This window comes from Heliconius melpomene, chromosome 19 (genome assembly GCF_056956725.1).
Source record: "Heliconius melpomene rosina isolate 202511_hmr_F chromosome 19, ASM5695672v1, whole genome shotgun sequence".
Taxonomy (NCBI): domain Eukaryota; kingdom Metazoa; phylum Arthropoda; class Insecta; order Lepidoptera; family Nymphalidae; genus Heliconius; species Heliconius melpomene.
Window position 1 is genome coordinate 7309824 of NC_140407.1, and position 26634 is coordinate 7336457.

The 26634-nt window shown below is 30.4% G+C and overlaps 1 protein-coding gene and 1 long non-coding RNA gene across 2 annotated transcripts in view; one reads left to right on the forward strand and one right to left on the reverse strand.

Moving 5' to 3' along the window:
• ds (dachsous cadherin-related 1) overlaps positions 1-26634 on the forward strand; it is a 220075-nt gene that overhangs the window by 32238 nt on the left and 161203 nt on the right. The gene's annotated exons all lie outside the window — the stretch shown is intronic.
• LOC146528570 (uncharacterized) lies at positions 10793-11993 on the reverse strand. Its single transcript, XR_014879120.1, has 3 exons — positions 11554-11993; positions 11205-11348; positions 10793-11046 (listed from the first exon to the last, which is right to left on the reverse strand). It is a non-coding gene; the product is annotated as an uncharacterized LOC146528570 (long non-coding RNA).

The following is a 26634-nucleotide window of genomic DNA, read 5'->3' on the forward strand; positions in this document are numbered from 1 at the left end:
ATCGCCAACAAAGGATTGAGATGTGAAGATAAGTTTCAAGTTAGGCGACGGAGAAATTTCAATGATAGAATACAGTAAGAAGTAGGCAAGTTTATGTGATTAATAATAAATTATAAAATTACATATATGAGCTTATGAATAATTTTCTAATATGTGAAATATTAATAACGCTTATAAGTATGTGAAATTCCACCAATTACTATTTCCTATTTAATTTCGGTAGATGATTGAGTACATGGTACAGACAGTATGGTTTTTGGCATTTTACCAATCAGAATCAGAACTTTGTGGGTGGTTGTATGATCGATTTCCACTGGGGAGAATGGATTATTTTCATTTATTCTCTTTCGGCTCTTGTAACAAGATAAAGCGCAAAGTTGGGTTCCGCCAGTCAACACGTAATGTCTCGAAAATAATATTAAGAGTGAAGCTAATTAAAAAATATATTTTTTCTGCTTTACGCTGTATCCCTCATATAGCAGGGCAAGCCTTGTATTAACACATTCTGCCACCTACTTCTGCTGAATTTTCGAGGCATTGCGTGTTGAGTGGCGGAACTTAACGCCGCATTTTTGCCAACAACTTTTGCTTGGCGAAGAAATGAAAAAAATAATAAATAATAATTCATTCCCCCGAGTGGGAATCGAAACCACAACCGTCACATATCAGCCACACGTTTGTTCCAATACACCACTACGGCCTCTATAATATCTATTATTTCCTAACATGGTATAATATAAATCGAGTATGCAAAAGAACTATGTCAGACCTTTGCGGTCACCCTCGCGTTTTACTCTACCAAATGAATAAATAAAAGCATATGGAATACATTTCAGAGATTTATAGTCCCGTTCTGGCTGTGACCGGTGAACAAACAGCATTCACTTTTATACTGTGAGACGGCATCTAAGAGTATTGTGTGGAGTTGGAGTTCGAATTTATAATGGTTGCTATGTCATTTTTTTTTGTTTTACTGTATTTTAGCTGTTTTGTTTATGTTAATGGTGGTTTTGTCTGTTTAAAATATGTAAAGTTAAAAGTAAAATTATAGAAGTTATATATCATAAAATTATTTACGTTCTAAAATGTTAATATATGAATGGATGGTAAGTAAATTTGAATATACTCTTCTTCTACTGCAGCCATTTTATATTAGGTTCAGTTAACCCTAGCATTTGTGTGAGATAATTGAAGCAAAAATATAATAAATACAAATGTACAAAACGCATTAAACTCATAATTTAATATAAAAAATAATAATAAAAGTAATTTGAAAATACTGCAGGATCCCTTTCCTGTAGAAATTTCGAGAAATCTCTGCACTCTACCTACCTACATGCCAAATTCCAACTTTTTAAGTCCACTTACGAGTATTTCGCCTATGCCAGTCAATCAGTAACGGACGACTTTTTTGTATGAAAAGAGACAAAAATATATATAGCCACTTCTAAGCTATCTAAATCTATTAATTCCTAACTATTATACAATCGTATTAATAAAACAATTACAAAACAATGATATCTATTCAAAATGATATTACCTACAATTCGTTGCGCTGTCACACTCCAGCCCATAGCGTGGATCGGACTTGCCTACGCTATGGAAAATGCAAATCCCCATAGAATGGAGAAGGTATATGTAAATGTTCTCCGCGTCGTGAAATCAAAAGTTATGCTGATTTTTCACTGATGTACGTACAACGTTTAAATTTTCATATCTAAAGAGATACGAGCTTTCGACTCGACTGTTGTGTTTGGCCATAAACTTTTATTATTCTAATCTGATTCAAGTTTTTTTTTTGGTTGTTTGTTTTGTTAGAGATTTTCTGTTTAGAAAGCTTGGTTTACACTTTGGCTTATAAGCTTTGTGGAACTTTGGCTTAGAACCTAGAAGTAATATTTAATGATATTCTTTATATTCACTTTCTGCTCCTTTAATTTTTTTAGGCATTTTATTTGAGGTGGTTCAAGATTCAAATTTATTTATTTTTTAAATAAAGAAATTTCATAAAAACGATAGACCGTAGCGCAATAGGACAGCGTCTAAGTTGAAGCACGATTATTGTAGGTTCGATTTTCACTCAAGGTTACACTACAATGCAGGAAAAAGCGAGAAGCTGGTTTTTTAAAAAAAATCCTATTCTGGTGTGAGGTTACATCTTAACAACTAGCCCAAAAACAAAAAAAAAATCACTATCTTTCCCCTACCCACCGCAAGAACTACAACATACACGCCAAGATAAAAATATACAGTTATAAAGAAAAAAACATATATAAGAAGAAGAAGATATATGCAGATTTTATTTATTCATGTTAACAGTGTATAAATGTGTCTCATCCATTCCTCTTCACTACATCTGAACTGATGACGGCGCGCGATAGTGTGAAATCATAAATATAGCTTTTACCGTCTTGCCTTGTCTCGGCCCTTTTTGTATGCGCGATGCCTCTGGATGAACTGAAATAACATTTCATTTGTTTTGTTATCTCCACTCGTATACGTTTTACGGGTATGCTAAATGATTTTTTTTGCTTTACTGTGTATCCCGAGTGTAGCAGAGTAGGCAGAGAGAACGTAGTGTTAAGACACTCCAAATTCCACGAGACATTGCTTATTGATTGAGGAAATTTTAAATAATTCATTCTTCACAATTGAAATCGAACCCACGAGCATTGAGTTTACAGCCGGAGGTTATGTGGTTGCTTTAGAAGGTCTTCAACTAACAAAATGTATGGTGCGTTACGCAATGGTATGTGAAACCAAGAAATTATTATACGTAATTTTTTATTTTTCCGTATAAAAAAAATTGCTTGCCTTTAAAATTAAAATCATAATTTTATAAAGACAAACCTAGGATAAATAGTTAGTTTGCTGTGTACTCGTTCTCAGATGCATCTTCTTTCGATCCTGCTCCTCAATCATGCACCCACGATGTTTAATTAAAATAAATTACGTCCAACAGACGTACATGTGAGATGTTTTGATTAGAGATTAATCTATTTCAGTTAACTTTGTTTCAACTTTCAATATTGCTGTTATATGCACTCGTATCTATGATGAATGCGTATTGTTTCTTATATATATTTTTTAATTGATATATTGTGAACCCTATGTTAAGTACATGCTAAGACTAAGTTGATACATATTATCTATAAACGTTCGAATCTTTTAATTGTGTTGAGTAAGAAACTTATTTTTTTATGTGGCAAAGTATTGTAGACGAGGATATTAGATAATAGCGTCCCGCCTGCGGCTTCGCCTGCGTGAACTACTTTATTATTAATTTCTGTCTCCATGGCTACGTCCTAGTGACGTCTATGCAAAATTTGAGACTCCTAGCATTTGTAGTAACGAAGTTTCATACCCTACCCTTAGAAGTACCGAATGTTACAAATTCCCGTCTTAGCGAGCACCTTCGTCCTATAAGTAACTCTTATGCAAAATTTCAGATTCCTAGCACATGTAGTTTCTGAGATTTCGTGATGAGTGAGTGACCTTTCGATTTTATATATATAGATTAATTTCGGCCTGGAGGTATCCACACTATCTATATAAAATGGTGTTATATGGTAAAAGGTGGGGAAAGGTTTTTGTTCTTTTTAGGTACGGAGAACTAAAAAAAATATGTGACATTAAAAATAAATCAAAATCCAAATGATACTTTTTATTTAATACTAAGAGAAACATAATATAATTTATTATTAATAAAATATACTAATTATCTAATGTACTAAAGACGATTAGTAGAGCTAAGTAGTTTTCGCATAATCAACGTAGAGACGGATCGTCCATTTGAATACTACGACGGTCCCATTACCTCTTATAATGGATATGCTTTGATTGGTAGATATGAAAATGAATAATTGCTAATTTCTCAGCGATATTAGTTAAGGCTTATGAAAGTTTGAAATCATTAAATAGTTTTCTATTTATTTATATACGAGTACATAAATAAATAGAAAACTATTTACATAGCCCCCAACTTCGTTTGCGTGAACTATTAAATGTAAAATTCCTTAGTGCTCTTTTAGACTCCTCAAGGAATCTATGTACCAAATTTTAGCCTACTAAGACCTACTAGAATAAACTACTACTATAAAATAAAATAAAGACTACTATAGACTAGAATAAAGATTTCATTCCATATTAAAACATTTCAATTTAATGTAGAAAAAGTCTTACTTATGTTCTATATTTACAAAAACTGTTAAGCAACTGTCCTACTAAGCATATTATCAACCTTTAGCCCGCTTTGTGACATCATAATTTGAATTATTACATTATCTTATCTCTATCTAGAAACCCTTATGTCTGAGTACTACGGTGTAATTTACTTAGCTGAACAGGGGAAGGACCTAAATGGCAAGTGTTTGGGCGGGTAGGGCGACAAACTATTGTGAATAGGATTTATTTCACGGAATTTAAAAGGGTTTTTTTAAAGTCATTTGAGTAAAAATTTGGTAGATAATTAAATATATTTTTAAATGTAGAGTATTTACTCTCTCTGCTGAAGCTATAAAAAAATAATATTAAAACACTCCGTCTCATTCGGAATTTTCGAGATATCGAGTTTTGCCTGTAGCGGATCTCAACGCTGCACAAAAAAACACATACTAAATTTCCCGAGTCAAACGATGTCTTATTGTGCCACTTATTTTCAAAAAAAACTTGGTTGTCCATAAAGTCGGTTTTCTGACGATCATTTTACGTGATAACGTCCTTAAAACAATGCCGAAAAATTGCATACTTTTGTAAATTAATTTATCACTGAATTATCATTATTTTGTATAATACAAAGTAAGAATAAACTGAAAATTATTTATTTTCCGTTACATTTACATTTAATTGTACTCGTTAATTCAAATATTTTAGTACTTAAATTATACAAATTAATTAAAAGTAACAATGTAAATGCTTCTACGCTCTCGCTTGCACACTCGGCTCAAGCGGAACGTGACAATGAGTCGTTTTATAAGACGTTATCACATCCAAATATACAGTACATTCTCGTGTGTGTGTAGGTATTTTCACAAATTTTAAACTATGGCCACTTTAAACCAGTAGCTGTGGGCGTAGAAGTAAATCCACAAGGAATTAAGATAAGACAACGTAAACAGGCGGCCTGAGCAGGTAGATACAAAGCAACGAAACTTTTGTACTTAAGAGTTATATATCCTGGATTTACCCGTTTTATAGTATTAATATTGACACAATATTATAGTTGAAAAAAAAATATATTTAAAAAAAAAACATTTTAATATCTACAATACTGAAAGTCGATGTAGTATACACACTTTATAATTATTGTCATAAAAACTAAAATATAATTATCTTGTTAACTTTCACCGGCTATATTGAGAAAACTTATAAGAAAGAAAAATTAATTAAATAATCTAATTATAATTAACATTATGAAAACTAAATTAAATTAAGATATTTTTAGCATTATCCCCTGATATTTTGCACTAATATAGAGTCTAACCTCTACAATTAATTAATATTCTTCATTTACGTCCATAATGCGTTGTAATATGCATGAAATTGAATATATAATAGGTTTGTGACTAATATTAATATTATAAATATGAAAGTTTGTGAAGGTGGAAGTTTTATTCATTCTCATGCAAAAATTACTGAACCGATTAAGATGAAACTTTACAGTACTATAGCTTATACTTTAGAATAACGCATAAGCTATTTTATAAAAAAATAACAATAATTTTAAGCGGTCGAAGCCGCATATGTTTCACTAGATGTTACGTACTATATTTAAAAAAAAAAACTGTAAAAAATAAAATATTATGACTTCTCTTTTCTATCACTTAAATTTTGTTACAACACTAGTAAAAAATTATGTCTATTATTATAAAGCTGAAGAGTTAGTTTGGTTGAACGCTCTAATCTCATTAATTTCTGGTTTGAATTAAAAATACCTTATTGTCTTAATTTTCGATAAAATCCAGTGTACCTACGATAAGAGTTCTTAAAAATAAGTATGACTTTAAATCGACTTTGAACTCACGCGTTTCATATCATTAAAAAATAATATGAGCATAATTCGTTTTACTGTTTGAAGTTTGAGTGCATCCTGTATTTGTCTAAGCTACTTTATCTTATCATTTCAAAGGAAGTTAAAAAGCTTTAATGAACTTTTAATTTTGAATGAGGACGTTGTTTTAAGATAACGATGTGAACTGTTACTTTTTAGACATTGAGTGGAGTTTTATATATTTATGAACTAATAAAAATATTACAAAAGTGGTTACAAAGCTACTAATTATTAGTTACCAGGATCTCTTTTTGGATATGTGGTGGTGGTAGATAAATATTTTTAAGAATTTATAAAAAAATGGTGGTGGTATGGTAGTATGGTAGTCGATAAAAAGCATATAATTATAATTAGTGACTTTTCACTCTGTCTTGTTGGTAAAACGGAATCGTAATGAGAACGAGCAGAGCGACGAAATTAAAATATTAAATGGGAATCGAACCCACAAACAGTGCCTACAGTCAAATGCCGTTTCTCTGGGCTACAATGGCCTCGTATAATAACGACTTAATAAACAAAAACTTTTACTATTCAGTCACAAATTAACAAAATCTTTTACCGGCTCACACACTTTTTGCAATAATTGGTCACACACATACCTACTCGTACATACATACATAACTAAAATATTTTCTTTGCAATTTCAACAGTCAATTGCGTGTTTCCATTTATTTGTGGCACTGCCCATTAATCTATCCATTAGCTCCTACGTTGTGAGCAAACCAGAATTTTAACATGGCTAGCGTGTAAACACAGCTTTTGTACCTAGAACAGTGAAAGACAGTAGAAATGTAATTATTTGTATTGATGAAATTATAATACTTTAGTGAATTAAAAATATAATAGCTATAGAAATAAGCGATGATTGTGAGTTTGATTCCCATTTGGGGCAATGATTATTTTTATTACCCTCCTCTGATAACAAGGCAAAGTGTGTGGTATGTGAGGCATAGAATTCTGATAGCCAAACGCACAATGTTTAATAAATTGGAAAAGTCATGGGAGACGGAGTATCTTAACACTTTTTCCTCTGCCTACTCTGATATAGTGTTTTTAATTTATTTTTCGTCCTTAGGGCTAAAGTGTTAATCATCTCATGGCTGGGCCATGAGATGATTAACACTTTAGCCCTTTTACAAAATATCTTAACAATAATTATAATTAATATAATATAATTTGTTTCTTCCCTCCATTCCCATGTTCTGTGGACGTACGTATCGATATAGCTGTAGAATGCGAGTCAGATTGACGGACAGCCGAGGTCACGATATTGTTTAAAGACAACACACAACGTTCTATACGATTAAACTACTTTTGTATGAAAGGGCAGATGATGTACTAAATTAACATATTATGTTAATCGTTAGCTTGTATTATACTTTTATGTGGGATTATATTTGAGTGTTAATTTTTATAGAGACATAGGTTCGAATACCAAATAATATGAAACTTAATTACATGATTCATTTAGTAGAGGTTATCGTGGTGCAATAGGACTGGTGAGTGTGAACGTGATGGGTACGGGTTCGATTTCCTCTCGGACCAATTCATTACCTTCATTTCCTTGTTCTATGTAATGAGGAGTTCGACGGCAAGTAGAGTGGAGTATCATGACACTCTACTATTCCACTGTGCTGATAAAACGTGTCGTAATGAAAAATGGGAATTATTGTAAAAAATAAATAATAAATGATTATTTTCTTTAAATAAAATAATGTTGAAGGAACAAACTGTCAATTTGCTTCAGTCTTCACTCTATCTAATCGTTTGCATTAAAGTTTTTACATTATTGATTGAGGAGCTTTATTAAAGTGTAGTGGTGTCTTGTTTAATAGATAACTTACTGTTTTACAATTCATGTTAATTGCAAAAAATGTGTTGTTAGTGGTACAAATAGTGTTTATTTTTAGTATTCCTAAGATAAATACTAATTTCTTTTATAGCCAAGTTTATACTCGTTGCTTCGATTTCGAAATATGTTTTGTTTTTGGCTTAATCTAGGGAAAGCAGGTAGAATTTATTGTTAAAACACTCTGTTTTGCTCTTTCCACGTGAATTTGAGACATTTTTTTGAGTGGCGAAACTCAACTCAACGATAATATTATTTTTTATGAAATTAATATCATATAATTATTATGTTAAAATTTTTTTTCGATTCTGGCTATATCTGAAATTTTCATAGCTTTGGTTTAAGTCTATGGTGCCGTATTTCTGATCTTAGTTTCAAAATAGTTTTTTATACACAGTATAAAAGATTTTTTTCCATATTTTCAAATGATTCATATAAATCTTCTTAACGTCTCTGATGATATGAATAAAAAAAATTAAAAAATATATACATCGATGTTAATATTTTAACATTCAATTTTATACTTTATTCCTTTGAAATAGGTTTAAAAATTATATGAATTAAGAAAATCGATGATCTTTTAATATGTGAAGGAATTTGAAGCCAAAACATTGTACGTTAAGCGTGAAATAATAGTTCCTGTGTAGCTCTATTTGTGTTATAATGAATGGGTTTCATCAATCATAGATATTCGAATGATAATATAAAAAAATAGAACCATCTAACATAGTGGCTTAATGAAAGCTTACTTACAGTAGTCGTAAATATGAATATTTTAAAATAAATCTATGTATATGTAGAAATAATAGAAGTATCTAAAGTTGTCAAATTCAGTCAATTTCTATATATTTATAAAATAAAAAATTACTCGTTAGTTCTGAACCTATTGAACGTATGCAACATAATATAGCCATTAAATCAGCTTCACGCTGTCGAGGTGGGAATCGAACCCACAACCAGTAGCGTTAACAAACACACTTTGAGCTCCTGCGCCACGACTGGTGTCATCATAAATGGCGTTTATTATTTTCAATCATATAAAAAAATATATATAATATTTTTTTATTCTACGGGGGTAGATAGACATTAAACGTTATACGTAACAAAAAGAAATTCCTTTGTATTTGCCTTATGTTGTGGTTTTTGCTAAAAAGTGTTTATTTTTGTTCACAGGTAATCATCATACCATCCGCTCTTACCAATATTGTTCATGAAAGTGGCATATTTGGACATTATTTTAAGGTAATTTTAATCATATATCACTAATTAAACGTTGTTAATAATTAAATGTAAATGTAGTTAATAATTAAATTATATTATAACAATCTTTTTTTCGTTCTTTCTGGCCGTATCAAATCAGCCTAAAAGTAGAGAAAAGAGTGTTTTTAAGTTAACTTTAGTTAAATTAAGTTACTTCACTAAATTCCCCCCGCCTTCCCTGATATATCCTTATTCTATCCTATATTCCCCTGAATAGGAATTGAATCTACAGCCATCGCGTTTACAATCAGACGCTATCATACTGCACCACGACGACCTCATACTTTCTATTTACTTTAAATAAAATCAACTAATAATGAAAAGAACACTATTTATTACTTTACATAATATAAAAGAAAAAATCTATATCGTGGAACTACGAATATTGCATGTAATAAGAAAAAAGTTTGGGAACAACAAATGCCCTGGTACCTGGCAGGTATCGTAAGGGGCGTAATAACGGCAATTATTTCAAGCACAATTTGGACACTGAATAGACAGGTAGAGAGTATCGAGAGGCTCTCAAAGTTTCTGTTGAAATAGAATTCATTTTTTAGTCTATGTACTTTAACGCCCGAAATTAATAATGTATCTCCGATCTCCAGTTAACGTCAATCTTGGAATGTTCGACATATCTATCCAATCTCTAACCTGCATGCCAATAACCATTCCGGATAATGTCAACTTATCATCAAAAGTGGATTGCAGGGCCCTCCCTGCGGTAACGATAGTTTCGTTTTACGTATCTTTTTTTAATTAACAAAATCCTAATATATATGCTAAATTAAATTTAAAATTAATTATTATTACTTATAAAAGTCCTATAAAAACTATTTTTAATAAAATAATAAATCTTTAAGTCCCAAAATATTAAAAAAGAATAAAAATTAATAATATTAAAACACTTTTTAAAACTTAATGCAATATGCTTAGGTGCGTACAATGGAACTTGAACATGTCATTTTGACAGCATATGTTTTTATAATATAATAATTAATTGTTAGTTTTAAGATACTTTATTCCTAACCCATTTTCATGTATAAATTATTAAACATAACTTGAAACGCCATAAAATTACAACTAAACTGAACTAAAGATAATTATTTTAATTTAATTAATGGAGTCCGGCATAGTAAGGTAAGTATCGTTAATACGATACTAATAGTATCATATCGTGTATTCATAATTTTGTTTATTAAGTTTAAATATACATGCGAAAAATTATATAAAGGCGTTAGCCTCTATAGAATTTTTGAATTCATAATAATATTAATATCGTTTTGCTTGGCTATTTCAATTTCATATTGTTTATTGCTACATTGGATAACAAAGAATAAAATTTGAGATTAAGTGCAAGATTATTATTTTAACTTATATTGATGAATGCTTTATTGAACAATGAACTAATAAATACTTTATTTTTTTCAGTAAAAACAAAACAGTGATTGCAAGAAATTCACTAAATATTTTGTAGCTTATAAGAAATGTATGGAGAATAAAGCTGATAAAATTACTAAACATGGAGCAAGCTAGAATTAAGAAATAAAAAATATTTATATGTATAAAGAGACAAATAAAAAAATAGGTTACATTTTTTTAATAATAAAAAAAATACAATACACATTGTTTTCCTTATTCACACCCCCAAAAACAAGTAAAACTATGATTAACTAACAATCTTCTCACTTAAGTAATTAATAAATATAAAATATTTGAATAATTATTCATCTTATAAAACAATTATTTATGTCCTTTCTGTGATATCTTATATTGCAGCGCTGTCCTCATTATCTATCATGTCATGAAGGTATTTCCATTCCTGGTACTTCCTCCAAATTAAGATCTCTGCAAATGGAGTGCCATAATATGAAATTATCTTGCAAATGTTCTAAAAATATAAAATTTCTATATTAGGTATATAATTCATGAATATTAATAAGTTTAATACTATTTACACATCATACTAATAAATTATAATAAGATTTTTTTTTATATGGTCCGTCCCCTTTTTTCCATACCATAGGTAATATTAGGTTAACATAATACCTTTCTATTATGTTCCTGGTTTAATATATGCTTGCTTGCAGCTTTGCTTTAGTACTTGGATTAAGAACTTGTGTTAATAAATATGGTCTATTTGGTACTTTACTTCCATTGATTACCATAATGTCTTGCATCACACTTTGCTGCCTATAATAAAATATAAAATATTATTTTACAAATATATGAGATAGTAATTTGGAAAATCAGCAACTGAAATTAATAAGCCCAGAGCTCAAATTAAGAAATGATATGGTAATTTGTAACTGAGTTAAACTGAGACTTATACAAAAAAAAGTTTCCATAATTTGCCTGCTTTTGTAAAGAAAACTTTATATAACTTAATAATACTCACATGGCGATTAAACACATAAGTGTTCGAGTGCAATCAATTGCAGCAATAACTCCAGGAAAGGCACCAACTTGATAGAAGTTTTTAGCACTCTCTTGATATATTTTTATATGCTCACTGCATATATTTGTAATTGCTGACACTGACTACATAACACTATCATTACTATCACTCGAAGAAATGTCACTCCACATATTTATTTACTTTAAAAATCAAATATAATATAAATGCAATTTTGCAATCCAGGGATATAATAAAGTAAACCCCAAAATATGTCGGATCGCAATTAGCTGTCATTTTTGCTATCCAACGTAATGTCAAAATGGACAGATCGTTTATTGGCACGCACAAGCTGTAATTTTCATACAAAGTTCCCTCTTCATCTCCAGTTAGTCCTCCCAACGATAGATTGAAGTTAAAGATTGAAAATGAAGTTCTTCGATAGGTTATTGGCAAGCTAAACTCAAAAAATAGATTGATATTTTAATCTATAGTAGCAATTTATGGATTAGGATCGATTATTAACATTGGGCGTTAGCAGGTTTGTTTTGGTTCGAGTTTTTAATGTAAGTTGAGTATCGCAAGTATTTAAAATTTGGCGTCGGTTTATTTTAAAATTATTTTTTCTATTTATATATTTTTGAATACGACTATGATTCTAAATATACACAAAGCAAAATCGATAAAAATTCCCGTCTACCCGTGGCCATAGACTCCAACAAAAATCCAACGTCTTATTATCGATAAAAATACTTAAAATGCTTTTTATGATGGTTAAGTTTGAGAGCCACTGTACGTTCGGGTACTATAGTGGCGCCAGACATTCCTATTTTTTTCCCCTCAAAATGTCCCTATCATTTGACAATACTTCCATCCAAATAATAACATGGTGCAGCAGAAATTAACTCCACGTATTGTAATGTGCTTCTTTCAATACAACTATATAATAACAACGTGATGATGTAGAGGGATACGCTTGAAGTTCTATGTAATGCTTACAAGGTGAAAGATATTTTTTGTAAGACCGTCGTGGTGTTATGTATGACTGTAAATGTGAAGGTAGTGGGTTCAATTTCCAATTAGAAGAATGAATTGTTTTCAGTTCCTCGCTTCTGTAATATAACGAAGCACAGTGTTTAGTTCCGCTACTATACATGCAATGTCTCGAAAATTTAGCGATAACTTTTCGATTTCCTCAGATTACTTATGCATTTTATGCGGGAAAAAGGAGAAAAAATAAAAAATATCAACAAATGTCTAGTTTAAAAAAAATGTTTTGTACGAAGATACGCTTCACATAGTAATTTTATTTGAGCACGACGAAATAATAAAGAATATAGAGTGCATGTTTATATGTATAAAGTAAATAAAAGTTATATGAGTGCTAATGATAGTACATGCAAAGGGACCGCGCATTAACTTATAAAGTAATAAAGCGGTTTTCTATTAAAAAACTGGTGTAATATTTATTATAATTACTATACTTTTGGTTCTGTGTACTATAAAAAAATATAGTAAAATAAATTTATTTATTTTGCATTATTTTTTTTTCGTATTTTTTATATAAAAAAGACGAAAAAAAAGTGTAATATAATAATAAGCTTAATATGTCTAATTAAATAAGGAGATCGTGTATTGAAAACACTTAATTTTATTACCATTTTAACTCAACGGTCTCAAAACTTGTACATTCTAAGAAACAATCATGGTAGAGAATGGAACCCTACTTTGCTATTAAGCTCTACCGCCCTATAAAAGTAATTAACTTGGACTTCAGATAATTGATGAAGCTTAGAGATTACTTCTCTGTCCTACTATGAGTGCCAGTAAAAAACACACCTTATTGCGTCGAACCTAGAGCCCTAAATCTGTTGTGGCTTATTAGTACTATAATAAAGATTCCGTTGGGGGCGGACCGAGCCTAGTGGAAGTTTTTTGTGAACCTATTCAGTATTATTATAAAATCGTCAAGCGAACCCATTTTCTTAGGACGTGTGTGACGGATGGTGTTTTGACCGAAGTAATAATATATTTTTTAAGGTTTTTATTGTAATTTAAATTGTTCGTGTATTGAAATAACGGAAGGATTTCACATTGTTCCTTTTATGTCAGTAGCTTCAGAGAAGCGTTAGTCTTCATAAAAAACAAAATGATAATCATAAAAATTAAGAATATCGTTCGTAGAAGTAAATTTTACATTTAAAACTGAACTTTCTTTGTCTGTATTAATTTTTCAATAATAACGATATATATTATTTACAATTATTTTGTTATATTTTCTCAATTTATATCTAGTATATTATTTATCTCAATATTTTTTCTAAAAGTTGAGCTCTATGGTCTGGGAATAGAGTTTGAATTGGCATTTAAGTAAATTTAAGTAAATTTGTGCAGTACAAAATCAAATATACTCATTGGCCTGTTATAGACTTCAACGATGCCAAAGCTTGTCACATCAATCATTTATGGTTGTATTTTTTTTGTATATAAGTACATAATTATATTTAATAATTTTTAATGCTTTTAATTTATTTTATAAAGTATTTACTAACGTGACAACGGGATTCTTGATGATTATCTAAGCAATTATTTTACTATAGTTAATCTTTTTTCGTTATAAAAATCAATCTGTTCAACTCAATTTTTCTACAATTTTGCGTAGATTCCGATACAAGAATACCTTTAATGTAACATTCGTCACGCTATACAAACTTTTGTAGTTACCTGCTCACGAGTTTTTTTTATATTCTAAGCCTGCAATATAGCCCCGAGGTGCGTCTAGGAATGTAATTTCGTGCACGAATATCATTTTGGGTGTACAAAAAATGTTTAATATTGAAAATTTTATTACGTTGTAGACAAATATGTTTTTGCTTAAAAAATTATATAGCGCATTTGTTATTTTAAGCAATAATTATTTTAGGTATGTAATAAAATACTTAAGCTTAGATTTTTTTTACTTTGTATATGTAAGTGTGTAAGTAACGAGTCCTTATATCAAAAACAAACAAATTTTAAAAGTAATTCCAAGGTATTTAATATTAATTATTATTATTTTAAATTGAAACTCTTTTCTTGTCAACAGTACACGTTCCCATACCAAAAAGTGTTAATACGCGGTCCCTTAGACAAAGGGGATGTTTTTTATCTCAGAAACTTGGGTAGAGCCCAATTTTATGCGTTTATAACACGGAGTTCCATTAGCATAGTCAGATTTTGAGACGTTTATCGTGTAATAGTAGCAGGTGAAGGTGTAACTTTTTGAGCAAACAACTTTATTTTATTATGAAAAAATATTATTTACATATATAGGTAAATTCTATTGAATGTAAATCTTTTTGTTTATGAAAAATATTGATTTAGACGGCATCTAAATCAATATTTTTCATAAACAAAACCGTCTATTTTGAATGTTAAAGCGTAATATTGTAAGTTTTCAATTAATTTAATACAAAATAAAAAAAAACAGTGTTTATCTATGCGATTAGATAAAGTTCGGCTTTGGGTTGCGTCATTTAATAAATATTGTCATTCTTCTTTATATTATGTTAAGAAAAAAACACAAGCATAGAAAATTTAACAATTTGTTTATTATAATGTCATTTAAATCTATATTACATTCACATACATCGTTATATACCATTGAGGTACATAAAATAAGAAGTTAACAGCTACTGGATCAACTCTATTAGTTATTATTGTGATTTGAATCGTTTCACTTGAAACATGTTTATATTAAGACTAGCGACCCCCTTGCGGCTTCGCCCGCTTTTACTACTGGATTATTCATATAATGTATGTTTGCAAAGCACTTAAGATAATGTGAAAATTAATTAAACCTTAATGCAACCCGCATTTTCGTAGTTTCAATAAGGATTTTCCAATTGTTTTACTCGGCAAGGATTTTTTAGTAGGTACCGTAATTTTAAATCTGTGCTACTAATCTTTTCAAGTACTTATTAAGATATATTTAAATGACTATTTTTAGATAGTTAAATGACTATTTTTAAACGGAAGAAATTATAAACAAAAGCCTACCTACTAATAACTACTACAAAAAATATGAAACCAAATATATCGCGCTGAAATAATACATTCAACTCCAATTATCCAATACGTGCAAACGCATCTAAATCTTCGTTGCTATAGAGACAGGGGGGTTTTTTTTTCGAGCTTGTGGTGAATGCTGAAGAGGATATTCTGTCCCTGATGAAAAGCAAGCACTACGTGGCTGAAAACGGAAAATTAAATAGAATGCATTGGCTGGGAATCGAACCCGGGCTGCCCGCGTGGCAGGCGAGCATTCTACCACTGAACCACCGATGACTGCTCATGACGCGCTTGTATAAGCAAAACGTCGCGGGGCGCGTTTCGCAGCAAGGATGTTTTGATATTGTAACAACTTCTAAAGTACTTATTAAAATGAAAAAACAGTGAAAGACAGTTTTGATCTACATTAAATGACCAACGTAACTAATATACTTATTTATATGTTGAGAGTAAGGGATAAGTAAAACTTGAGTAACATACAGCTGATGTGTCAACGGCGGGATGTGTCAACAATTAAATGCGTTTTTCTCTAAAACTATTCGCAATTTCGAAATAGTGTATAAAGCAAATTTTATCTTCGTTTAACGTAGAAAATTAATAAAGTATTTTAAAGGATAAGGATTAATACCATTATGGAAAAATATCCCTCACAATAAAAAATATATTGAATTTATTATTTTTAGACAGAAATATGATCACTACACGTTATCCTTAAAAGATAAAAATATGCTGTCGCGGACTTTTTTGTAGATCTTATTAAGAGGAACAATACTCCAGTACATTATTTTCATGTAGTACTTACCATTAAAGCAGCGCATGCGCGAAAGTGTCTCAACGGGTAGGACTTTAGACACATTTATCGTATTTATGTTAATTTACATAAAAATTTACAAATAATAAACATAAACCTTCCCTGAGAAATACTCGACCTAATGGTGAAAACCGCATAAAAATCCGTTGAGTGGTTTAGAAGAAGAAGAGTTAGAAAGTTCAGACAGACACGAAAAGCGACTTTGTTTTATAAGATATAGGATATCGATATTGTTTATAGCAGTGTTATGACACTTTGAATTCTAATTTAAAATAGGAAATGTGTGTTGATAATTTTCATTAATAGATTTTTAGATAAATAAATTGATTAATAAATGTTTAGAATGAATTCGTTTAATTTTCCTCGTTCTGGTAACAATATAAATAGCATTAGTGTTAATAAGTGCTAACTTATTTATTAATAACTCGCATTACTCCACGAAATTATAAAAATATGTTAAGAATACAAAAAAGTGCTTACCAAATTTAGGGACAGATCGGGGAGTCAAAGCTTAGTTTTTAAGCAAAATAACTTAAATTGCATAAATAGCGGTTAAACGGCCGCAGAACCTGTGTTTAAGTTATTGTTTCTGCGGATGCGGTATTTTATGTTTCCCTTTCACAAGTAAAATAATGATACTTTCCTCTCAACGAGTACTATATAAAGCTTTTAGAAAGCCAATTTATTTATAATATTTGTATTGTAGAGATGTTCACCATATTCTATATAGAAGATTTTTGTTTGTATTAATTTTGTAGAGAAATATTGTTATTGGCTATTTATTAGTTATATATGAAAAAAATGTCCTTATTATTAAAATTCTATCAAAACTCTGCCTCGGTTTGTTTTATAAAGTCGTATTATTTGCTATAAATAATTATATATAGCGGTAATCAAAATTATAACGACATAGTGTTAAACTCTACTCAAAATTATCTCAACACGTCATTAGCCTCTGCCTTGCTTATCTTATCCAAGGCTTCCAACATCATAAACAAAGATCGCAAGGTATTCGCAAGTGTCGGTTATTAAGTTTCACCATAATTAACTGCCGTGCCGTTAGAAAGCCTTCGTTGGCATTCTATCATATTTCTACGGCCTTAGAGAGCAGATTTCCTCAACTTTTAATCATTTTATGTGATCAATTTTAGGTCTTTAGTACTTTCTGTTAGTGGGTCGTTGTGTGGATTACTTTGTTTTTACACAATATATTATGAGGTTGTTTAGTGTCATTAAAGTAGTGTTAAAGGTTGGTGTTAAAACTTTCTTGATTGGATGTACTATTAACGTGTATGACGTAATATTATTATCGATATAAATATATAGACCATTCGGAAGGGCACACAGTGTGACTATAAACGCGACAGGTTGCGGTTTCGATTCGTACTGGATTTCTTCGCTCTGGTGTCGTGGCAATACCTCCAGAATTTGACGGAAAATGGGGAACGGAGTGTTTTTAGTTTTTATTCCCTCTTAACACTAGGTTTCTTCTGCCTGCCCTGCTATGTATAGAATACAGCATAACGCTAAAAAAGTATATATAGACGTAAAATTTGGCTTAAAATTTAGTTTTGATACATAACATGCTAAAATTGCTCAATAATAATTGGTTAATAATGTTACTTGCATACATTTCTATCAATTATGTACTATACATGAACTTTTGCTCTAGTTCTGTTTCCATTTAAGTTATGTTCAATAGAAAAGGCGCAGGCACCTATTGAAATTATAGTCAAGACATATTTCATGACATGACATTCAAACTATGTCACAATAGTACAAATTTGTAGATATACAGCTAAAGTTATATATGTAGAGTCAGTGTAATAGAATGAACGATGGGTGGCCTGAATGACTTAATAAATACTAGCATCATTTGCCTTTTGAAGTACTGTTAAAGCCGTTATGGTGTAATGAGACAAGGCAGATTGTAAATCCTTCATAGATCTTACTAACTACGACATAGTGCGGCGTAGAGTTCCACTACACAACACTAGAGTTCCACTACAAAAAATATGTTAATCAAAGGAAATATATAATTATTGAAATAGTTTGTGGTATCTTTAACTTGTGTTCTACTTCTGAATTTTACTCACAGACAAAATATTGGTTAAAGACAAAAATATATTTTTTATTCTCTCTGTTGATTTGATAACTTTTTTATATGCCTAGTGTGGTCATTACAATTTAAATTATTATTAAACATGAACCGTTTACATGCCCATTCGTTAAAAAAAAAATAAACTAACTCTAGTTAATCTTAAAAAATCTATAAATTAAGCATTATTGTAAATATAATTTATAATGATTACTTGTATATATTGATGATTACCTTCGTTTACTCATAATAATGAATATATGATTTATTGAAATTGTTTTAACAAACTACTTTGTGTACTTCTCTACAAGAAAAAACTAATTTGCGGTGCCTTTGGTGTTTGTATTTAAGTTACATGCGAAAATAAAACATATAATTAAGGGGGTAACGTCGATTATAGCTAGTGGCTGAACTCTACTCAATTGAAGGTTGCTCCATAAAGATGCCATTGTAGGCAATTTTACTTATGTTTCAAGTAATTGTATGTATAACAGACCGTTTTAGTATTCTATAATTAAGTATATAAAAGTTGTGTGTATTTGTTTGTCTGTCTGTCTTGTAACATTATATGTTTATTGGACAACGACTTCCTAGAGTTTTCAGGCTCTGTGGATTTATTTTAATTTGTATTTATATACAAGAATAAGTAGAAATGGAATAACATATACACGACATATGTAATGTATTATAGCTAATCTAACTCAAAGCGAACATAAAAATATTTTATCCACCAAATAAACTCTTTAGCTTTATAAAATTAGTTATTATTAAAATTAGCATTGAAATTTAAGAGTAATAATCTTGCTTCAAATATTTTTTACCATACAAAAGTCTTTTAGTCTTATTATGTAAATATAAAATTCTATACAAAATGTATTTAATTTGTGTATAAAAAAGTACTCGTTTTTCATACCTTTGATCTGTATCATTAATTAAACGTATTCGAAATCTGCACTTTAACAAAATATTTCTCATGGCGGCGGCTTTACAATTATGAATTGAATAGACAATTATTACGCTCACAGGGCAACGTTGTGATTTGTGAGAATAAGCGTACTTATAAAAGAAATTTTTATTTCATGTGAAATTTCCAGAACGATAACGTTGAAATTGTCGAAATTTTAATGATTCGATATATTTTATATATTTTTAATATAATTTTGTATCCTACAATCCTCATATATTATTTAAAAAACAATTGTCGGATTTTCAAGAGGACTACTATGTAAAAAATCTGAGCTATGTATATTTGAAAATACTGTTTTCAACAAAACTGGCAAAACGTGTGTTAGATGATCGCGGCTCTAATATATACCTTTTTACTTTATTCTTTACAATATATAAGAACTAGCATTACTATTTAGTACTATTTAGTACTATTTAGTGATAAACTGGAATTATTTAAGATTTGTATTTCTTTAAGATGTTCTTAAAGATGACATATCTGCAATAGCTAATAAACTATAATTTTTCTATATCTATATCCTATCCTATATCTTATAAGACAAAGTCGCTTTTCGTGTCTGTCTGAACTTTCTAACTCTTCTTCTTCTAAACCATCCAACGGATTTTGATGCGGTTTTCACTATTAGGTCGAGTATTTCTCAGGAAAGGTTTATATATAGTTTATTATTTGTCCATTCTTCTGTAAATTAACATAAATACGATAAATGTGTATAAAGTCCTACCCGTTGAGACACTTTCACACATGCGCTGCTTTAATGGTAAGTACTACATGAAAATAATGTACTGGAGTATTGTTTCTCTTAATAAGATCTACAAAAAAGTCCGCGACAGCATATTCGTATCTTTTAAGAATAACGTGTACTGATCATATTTCTGTCTAAAAATAGTAATTACAATATATTTTTTATTGTGACGGATATTTTTCTATAATGGTATTAATCCTTATCCTTTAAAATACTTTAATAAATTTCTACGTTAAACGAAGATAAAATTTGCTTTAAACACTATTTCGAAATTGCGAACACTTTTAGAGAAAAAACGCATTTAATTGTTGACTCATCACGCCGTTCACACATCAACTGTATCGAGTCAAGTTTCACTTATCAATTACTCTCAGCATATAAATAAGTATATTAGTTACGTTGGCCATTTAATGTAGATCAAAACTGTCTTTCACTGTTTTTCATTTTAATAAGTACTTTAGAAGTTGTTACAATATCAAAAAATCCTTGCTGCGAAACGGCTCGCCACTCGCCATGCGTCCGCCTGCCTTATACGCATTGGTGGTTCAGTGGTAGAATGCTCGCTTGCCACGCGGGCGGCCCGGGTTTGATTCCCGGCCGATGCATTCTGCTTGCTTTTCATCAGGGACAGAATACCCTCTTCAGCATTCACCACAAGCTCGAAAAAAAAACCCCCCTGTCTCTATAGCAACGAAGATTTAGATGCGTTTGCACGTATTGGATAATTGGAGTTGAATGTATTATTTCAGCGCGATATATTTGGTTTCATATTTTTTGTAGTAGTTATTAGTAGGTAGGTTTTTGTTTATAATTTCTTCCGTTTAAAATAGTCATTTAACTATCTAAAAATAGTCATTTAAATATATTTTAATAAGTACTTGAAAAGATTAGTAGCACAGATTTAAAATTACGGTATCTACTAAAAAATCCTTGCTGTGTAAAACAATTGGAAAATCCTTATTGAAACTACGAAAATGCGGGTTGCATTAGGGTTTAATTAATTTTCACGTCTTCATCTTAAGTCTTCATCTTAAGTGCTTTGCAACCATACATTATATGAATAATCCAGTAGTAAAAGCAGGCGAAGCCGCAAGGGGGTCGCTAGTTGATAATATAGATAGATTTCCCTTTCAAGTATATACGTATATATATATATGTACATACTGACATACATATATATTCAAGTATTTTTTGTTAATGATTTATATAGAAATATGGATCTTTCCACAAATCATAATATGATTGGTTTGAAAAGACGACTTCCGGTTAAAAAAGAATCATGACTCTATATTTTAAAAGATTGCGGAAGTGGGCGTTTTAAGATGGTAGAGACTATGCTCCCATACATTTGGCAGTGCTTTTTGGTCAACTATTAAGATTTTATTTGTTAGTAGTAATTATTATTCTCCCTTATTATATGTTATCTGGAAATATACTCTTTTTAATTATGTTATTTTTAAATAATGTATAACTTACTCGTATATTATAAAAACGAAAATTACTTCAAAACAGTTTTTAGAGTTTTGGCTCCATACATAAATATTAATGAAAATTTATTTATATAGATTACACATTACGTCTTACATACACTTTCAAAATCACCAAATATTGTATCATTTCTCATATCTAGAAGTAGACTGGAAGAAATATCTATATATTTCTATATCTCTCTATATATCCAACCTTGCCAGCAATGTCACAAATTAATATGGATTAATAATGGTCACTCCCCATAATTTAGTAACAGCGCATATTAAACGAGTGCGTGAAGCAATCCTATGTACCATTTTATCAAACGCCATAACTCTAACAGGAGAGTTTGAAGTTAGGTGATAATTTGTCGTACTCGAACGACATTTGCCACAAATTGATTGCTTCCTACGAACGAAAGTTTACACGGACCAGTCTAGAGATGTGGAGATAAGATTTTATGCCTTAATTCAATATAGATATAACATCGTAAATACTGATATATTGGTAATAAAAACAGTAAACGTGTACGTACTTTATGTTATTTTTAGATGTGTTTAGCTTCTTATACGTTCTTTGTTGAGATTATGGTTTAAAAACACTAAAATTATATATTTTTATTCATTATTATAATAAATTACGATTTTTCTGTAGAGACGTTCGGTAATTTAAAAAAAAAGATAATTCGTATACGTAAAGATAATGGAAAATATTTAATTCCTTCGAATGGCCTCTCGTCTTGTGTTTTTTAGTTAAATTTCCACTAAAGTCAGTCCAATCGACTTATTACCATTTTTTTTTATCAAAAAAATCCAATAGAAACCATGTGCATGTGCTAGTCTCAATTCAAACACATCGTAAGTTGACCGGATCATAATATTGTAGATACCTTCAGCTTTCTAGCTTGTATCGCATCTCATTTAGTTTTAATCGAACCTCTTGGATAATAATCTTTCCCGTAAAGCCTTAATAAGGACGTTATTCACTGTTGAACGTAAGTTATCGGGTAAGGTGTATATGAATATACATACATATGGAGACCGTCGTGGTGTATTGGGATAGTGTTTGAAGAATTCAACGTTGTAGGTTCGATTTCCAGTCGAGGAAATAATTTCTTCGTTTTTTGTAGACAAAACGCGTTGTGTTTCGTCATGTGGCATACAATAATCTATTTTTTTCCGAAGTTGAAAATTATTTATAACAATGTTTCTTGGTTATGGTTAAGTAAATAGGTTTTATCTTTTAATTTAAACTTTTATTACTTTATTCTCGTTTTAGTTTATTATTTTTTTTTAGTATACAAAACGATATTATTTTTTAAAAATAAAGTAAATGTAAGATCCACTTGCTATGTGGTTGTATGTGAGTTTTTATAATGTGGAAATATATTATTATACATTTATATTATAAGTATACACTTTCGCTCATTCAAAAAAAGCAATTAATTAAATTTCATTTTAATTTTTTTTTCAATTGTGTTAAATATGTGTTAATTTATTATTTTATTAATATTGCATATTATTTTTGTAGGGATAGGCTCTATCACTCATCTGCTATTAGAAATGAAATGGAAGATTTCATATCTTAATATCCACACAAAGAAAGTTGTGGACGACTATCGTGTTAGTATTTTCACAAATATCACATATAGAGATATCGTACAGGTACATTATCATCCGGACAAGATCGAGTGCTTAGTAGAATATTCAATTTGGGTTAAAGCTTTTCCATATGTAGATTATATCTCATAGTTATATTGAATTTATCTTACATTTGTATCAACATAAACTCTTACTTCAAGTAAAAGTAGGTTTATTTATACATTTTCCTTTAGCTGTGTTCATAAATAATTATAAATTATATTTATGTACGATGAAAAGGTATATTTGTGGCGCAATGGGAAATTATCGAGTTGTATTACGTGACGGTTTTGGAAAAGTATCTTTACTTTTGTTTGGTTTAAGACTAAACGCGGCGTGGTGTTACGCCCTCAATACTTTAAAAATGGCGTTAATAATATAATTATAATATATGACATATTCTTAACAAGATTATTTAAGGAGTACATTGATATATCATCCACAGTTTGTAATAGATGCTTTCTAACGTTGAGTTAATTGCAAGAGCTAAGTAAAGACCGGAATGTTACATTAGAGCATCACGAATGTAGTATTTATTTAATTAATTACATGTATTAGTAATTAGATATGATGATATGGGAGTAATAAATTATTTATAAATAGACTTAAAGTGCTTGAAAACTTTAAATAATTAGTTAGAAAAGATATCTTTTTGATAGCATTGAGTTGAAAAGATTAATAATTTTGAGAAAATGGTTCTATTTTAAAAGTTATTAGTCGACGCGTAAAATTTTGTAATTTCAACATTTCAGTGCAAATTTTAACATTTCGGTGATATATGCGGGATACAGCGTGTAACTAAAGGATCGAACCCAAAACCGTCGTTTATATGGCATATATTATCCCACTAAGCTACAACGGCTTCAACATTCAAGGATTAGGATTCAAGAATTTTAAAAGCAATTTACAGTCTAGTTAAAACTGTAACCTAGAACCCGAGCTAAGATAAAGGTGTCATTTAACGTAAAGGCATAATAGTTTCAAAAGACAGTGTTTACTGTAAGCAATATAGATAAAATCTATTGGCACTTTAGAATTCTATTTTAAAATATGTTTTATTCAACTAAGTGCTTTTTTGAGAAGAGAAAGAGAGTTGTAGTGTTAATACACTCAATGACGTTCCGTTTCCATTTTCTTCGCTTCGCTTCGCTTACAATTACAAATATAAATAAGAAAAAACTCAGTACTATCCCACAACCATTTCCTTAGACACTACCAAACACACACACAAAAAAACCCATCCTTTAATTAATAAACGTCATTTAAAACGCAAACCCCGTTAGCAGATAGGTGGTCAAAGATCACCGCTATCTCATTACAGGCGCCGGAAGATCTTCTTTTTAGCTGTAAATCGCTTATCGGCAACACAGTATTAAATCAGCCCCACATATTTAATGCACAGCCAGCCTGGGCTAGCTCTACGTACCGTAGCGCATGCCTAGATAGCGATCGCGGTCAAATTTACACTAACGACCGTTTCACACGCCCGCATTATTCGCGGATATTATTAATTATGTTTATAATCAAATCGGCTTCACGCTGTATCCCGCTTGCAGCAGGGTAAGTGGATGGAGAGGTTAGGAGCGTCGAAAAGTGGGGAAAACGGAAGCGTGCGGGAGGTGGAGGAGGAGGGTCTTATCACAAAGTTACCAGGTTCTGTAAGCCTCCAGCTTAAATATCAAAATGTCGTTAAAGTTATTCTTTAATCTTTAAGCCCCCAGGGACAAGTAAACACGGGTTAACTAACACATATATCAACAGTTATACTATCGACATATTATATTATATAGCCACTTAAAAGAAAATAAAAGAAATCTTAAAACGATCTAATGAAAAGTAAATATATTACGACTAGCGAGCATTTCGTAGACAGAATAAAGAAGAACGTTCTCAGGAGCTTCGGGCACGTCGAGGGAATAAGTGATAAAAGAGTGCAAGAAGCAAGGGCAAGAAAGTTTTATGAAGCTGGAGTGAGTGGTAAGAGAGGTGAGGATTGACCTTGGTTGACCTGTGAGAATATGCTATATATATGTATATAGCGTTCCATTCTCCCTGACTACCCCGCTAGGCATAATGCTTGAAGCAAAAAAAAAACTTTTTATTTAATTCAATTCGGCAGAAAGCAGAGTGATACATTACTCTATTCCCAATTTCTTATCTATTTTCAATATGTAAACAGTGGCAACAGATCAGAATGTAGTGTGATTTTTTTCACAACATAAATTAATTTTTAACGTAGACTTGTTATATTTTAAGTAAAACAATAGGCCATACATACAAACATACGTTCGATAAATATTAACCCCCCTTTTGACACAGTTGGGTAAAAGAAAAAAATGTATAGAACATTAAATTTTAGATTAAATCAACGTTGCGAGTAGCTCAGTGAATAACATACTAGACCTAGACTATAGTACGCATTGTATAGAGTAGGTAAATACGGTCAGACCGTTAAGACCTAAGATACCTTGGAAACAAAGGCGTTAATTAGCTAAATATATTTCTTAAGCAAAAATAATATATATATATTATTGAAAAAATAATGATTTATAAAAAAAAATGTTTGTAGCGTTGTTTTTTTAGTTTCATGCTATATTTCGCTCATATCTGGATAGGCAGAGGGAACCTGGGAACCTATTATTAAGACGCTCCATTCCCATTGCTCTCGGCCTACCCTGCTATGTGCGGAATGCCGTAGTGTTATTAAAATATGTGAAAAACGAAAACCAAACTTTTCCATACACAAAATAAAAAATACGAAAAAGTTACAAAAAAAACAAAACAAAATTAAAAGTTAACAGTACATTTATATATCACGCACTTTAAAACCAGCGTTATCCATTCAGGGTCCACGCGCACTACCGTAGTCACGATCAGTGTGACCTCGCGTGTTAGCAATCTACTGAATCCCATCTAAGTTTATTAGGCAGTGCACTTTGTTTCCTTAGTGTTCAGGATTAAAAGCTTTTGTTTAGTGTTGTGTTAGTTTAAATTAATTTAAATAGTGATTTGTGCAAGTTTTTTGTTTGTTAGTTTGTTCGTATTTTTTACAATACGAAAGCAGAGAAAGAGTCTAAATTTAATCTCTTTTTGAGAAACTTTTAAATATTTTATTTCGCAACTCAAACAAGGGATACAATCCTATTTGATATTCTGAAAATGGCAAAAAAAGTCGAAAAGGATCGTCAAAGGACGAAAAGTAAAAACATCACCTTTACAAACCAGAGCAGGTAGTAAGTTGCAATTTTCGCCGATTTTCGAGACTAAAAATTGTGAAATAATTATTCATTAAATATAATAAATGTA